We start from the raw sequence: 4163 nt of genomic DNA, 5'->3' as shown, positions 1-4163 counted from the left end.
TATATATATGGATTGAGACAATAAGTAGGTGTGTTTTATTATACTAAAATTATATATTTTGGATTGTTATATTGTTGGAATTTCTTTTAAGTGGTTAGTTCAGAAAACTACTATTTAAAGCTGGACAAGAATAATAGTATGGGGAAAATAATTAAAGAGGTGCACGATAGGCAACTTTCAGTATACTGATGCCAAATGAAAGTCAAGTATAAGATCCGACGATAAAATACTATTCCAAGTACATAAAGGTTCTTGTTGAGATATGAACTGAAAAGCACAAGTGACCAAGTTGAAACCTTTTCAAGACAATCCAATATTCAGTCTAATAATGACACTATAGTCAAATAATATAGTAGGAGACTTACTACCCTTGATAATAAATATCTGAGATTTAGAACCATACCAGGGCATGCTGAGGGAACACCGACAAAGGGATTCATGTTGGTGTCACCAATGGTCCAATAGACACTAACCCTACAACAGTCCCAATAACATTATCAGTCATAGGATACACAATTAATATGCATATTCCAATGTCGGAAGGCTATAATCTCAATGAGTATCCATCTGGACCAAAAAGATATTCATAATAACAGTAGGCTTCACAACCCCCGGAATCTAAACCAACAAAAACAATGTAAGACGAACCTCAACAAAGCACGGGGCTAGGTGAAAAACTTCACCACTGTTAAAACACAGTCTATGTAAAAAAGTATGGTATCTTGGTCAAGAAAACTGAAAGTCCAAATCTCAAATATGGCTTAGTTTGTGTATGGATAAAAGATAATGGCCAAGAAGTGTTAGCTAATTATACAGAGCAGAGTGCACATACACAAACGTAAAAAACCAGTTGACAAGCCAGAATTATAAGATCCTGAAAGTTAATGACTATCACCTAATTCGAGACTAAACATAAAGAAAGGTGCACATTGCTAGTATATAAAGACTATTAATAGAACAAGATACAATTGTTAACATTACAGCTAATAAACGATGGCTATAACAGTGAACGACCTTCCACCTGGCAAGCTGCATAAACTACATTGAGGAGAGTTGGAGATTACAAGCAAGAACATCGTAACAGCCACTAGAGATTTAGTTTATTTCTAACTTTGTGCATTACTTTGTAAAAGTCTTGAAACAATTGCACAATACGAAATTATATACTATAATTTTCTTTTGAGAACAATACAATAGGTAACAGAGGTTGTATCACTGTTTAAGTATCATATAATAGAAATCACTTGTCAAAGACACATTAGGCTCTAAAAGAATACTACTTCCAAAAACATACACTAGAACTAAGCTACTTTGGAAGAGATATCAATGCATCCAGAATATGCATCAAGTTAACTAATAATTGCCATACAGCTAAAAGCTTGCTTCAGTCGAGATCAAAACATTAATGATATACAATGTTAAGTAATAATGGTCAGTGTTATAATATATCATTAATAAGATCAATGAATTAATTAATATGAAGAGAATAAAACTCATTTATGCAAACTATAGTAAAAAGTATCACATGATTTACCAAAACAGTTTTTCCCTGCAAAGAAACAAATCAAAGAGTACACCAATCATGTATCATGTTACAGGGGTGAATCAGATCTAGTTTTATATTTTAATACCATAAATATAGAAAGACCCAACAGGTAATGAGAAGCACGGAGTATTCATCTAAAAATCACATAAAGCTTACACGTAAATTAACCTATATTTATCAAACAGTCTATAAGATAAATAGACTGTGCAACATAGAGTGCAAAACCAAGTAGAAAAAAAAAACAATTCTAGACGAGACTTGGCATAATCAGACAGATATGCCTAAGCCAAATGTGGCAAAAAGAAACACCATTAACATACCTCTCCACTGATGATTTGATTAACCAACTCCTTTGCAGACTCAATTTGCTCAGGTGTCCTATCAATTTTCAATGTTCTTTCAGTTGATGTGTCACCTGGAGGAAGATGCAGAGGTATCACCTGAAAAAAACATATGAACATTAGTCACAAAGAACTCCAGATAGAAATTTCCTAGTCATGAGAGTTGGCAGTTAATACAAACTCTTTTCAAATTATTATCATTAGACAAAGCAACGATAAAAATACCATAACAGCAAATCACCCATATCTAATGCAAAATAAGAGAACAGTGTTCTATATATCACTTATAAGTAAAAACCTGAATTCGTGCAACACTAGAAGCTTGCATATTTATTATGACTTCTCCACCCTTGCCAATTATAAGGCCAACCTGACGATACACAAAATAAACATATCAATCCAAAAATAAAAATAAAAAAAACCGCAAGTCTGAACACTGGAAATGACATTGCCTAAGGAGTTCCCACAAGCTCAACGGTCCTGTTACCAGAATTAGGGTCGGCGTCCATATCGCGCGTAACCAAATTTAACATGCTCCATTGCAACTCTGCTAATACCCCAGCAGAAGTGGGTTTGAAACAGGAGGAGGATGTGCAAAACAAGGCCAGATATTAGCTACAGTGTAGGCTTGGTGAGCATATTTATGCAGAATCCTAGGATGTCTCACCTTAATGCCATTAAAAGAATTTTAAGGTACCTAAAAGGTACTACGAAGTATGGAATTTTGCTGAAAAAAGGTGAATCAGGAAGTAATACCCGTGTTACTGCCTACTCAGACTTTGAGTGGTGTGGAGATAAAGGTGATCAGAAGAGTACTGCAGGTTATGTGTTTTTTCTGGGAAAAGCACCAATTTCCTGTGCCCTATCCTCTTGCGAAGCGTGAAGCCACTTGTCACGCAGCATGGTTAGGTTCACTGATGAAGGAGCTGAAGATTGAAACAGAAAGGAAGATTAGACTGCTTGTTGACAGCAAATCAGCCATTGACCTCACTAAACACCCGACATCTACATATATATATATATTCAAATTTACTAATTAATATATATATATATATATATATATATATATATATATATTATTGTAGTATAATAAAACAAAAATATCTATTATTAAATATTTTTTTAAAATTCATTATAATATACATTCCAGGAATCTATTAGGCGATTTCTATCATTACAGTACAAAACATTCTGTCTCCAACCGCTCAAACTCAAATCCTTTTTTGTATGTTCATCTTATCTTTTCAATCTTCATGGTTTAGTTGCACCTATACTGTGACGATTTTATTTTGAACAATTTTTCTACTATATCTGTTTCTTTTAATTTTCTTATCTTCTAGGGATTTTATTGGATAGAGTATAAGATTTTATGTCATTAAACTGGTTTCGAATTGGATTAAATTGTGTAACTTTGGTCTTGAGCAAAGTGGTTAAAATGTTGAAATATTGCATGGAAAGGACAATCCTGAGTTGAAGGTTTTGACTATGCTGCAAAAACTATATTTGACTAGATGAGCGCATATCCAGACTATTTATATTTATGGCTTTAAGAAAATTTTAGAAAACTTTTAAAAAGTAAGTAGAACTCTGAACCTTCTCAAAAGGACATTTTTTAAAACCTTCAGTTTAATCTAAGATTAGTCAATGAATCTATTTTAGGAGATAAAGCTGTATTATTTTTTTTCGGTTTATAAGATTCAAATCCAAATCCTTATTTAAGTTGACTCTTGAACTAAAAAGGACACTTTTAAAGAGAATAATTATGTTTGGAAAGCCATTCAACTCAAGTTTAATAAAAAATTTAGACATTTCGTGGCAGAAATTCAGAGGAAGACAGGACCAGAATTGGCTTTACAATGAACTGAATGTAAATACAAACACAAACAAGTTTTGTAGGATAGGATTTATGTGTGATCTAGTATAATAGGATAGCACTCTAGAATCCTTGTAATTGATCATGTTTGGTGAGCATAAGTATTGATGTTAAAAGACCATTTCACAATCAGATATTAAATTTTATAGGAAATAAGTTTAACATAAAATAAATAACGATACATAATCACATGGTAAAAAACTATTAATTATAATAGTTTTGAACTTAGAAATAGAATTTGTGACATCCCAAATATATAGCATATATTTATATAAGGACGTCAACATAGATAATATTGAAAAGCAATTAAGATAAGAAATTAGAGTATTAGGATTTTTCAATCATCCAAATTAAACTCTAGAATTTTAAAATTTTAAAGACGAAAAAGTACCTCAAATGACAC

At 32.2% G+C, this 4163-nt stretch overlaps 1 long non-coding RNA gene across 1 annotated transcript; it reads right to left on the bottom strand.

Annotated features, from left to right (window-relative positions):
* Positions 1–151: 151 nt before the first annotated feature.
* On the bottom strand, positions 152–2462 carry LOC106754566. The gene is made up of 4 exons (XR_001375313.2): positions 2375–2462; positions 2186–2257; positions 1867–1986; positions 152–474 (listed from the first exon to the last, which is right to left on the bottom strand). It is a non-coding gene; the product is annotated as an uncharacterized LOC106754566 (long non-coding RNA).
* Between the last annotated feature and the right edge of the window lie 1701 nt (positions 2463–4163).

The sequence above is a fragment of the Vigna radiata genome, unplaced genomic scaffold (assembly GCF_000741045.1).
Source record: "Vigna radiata var. radiata cultivar VC1973A unplaced genomic scaffold, Vradiata_ver6 scaffold_445, whole genome shotgun sequence".
NCBI classification, from domain to species: Eukaryota; Viridiplantae; Streptophyta; class Magnoliopsida; order Fabales; family Fabaceae; genus Vigna; species Vigna radiata.
This window is presented reverse-complemented; position numbering and strand designations above follow the sequence as displayed.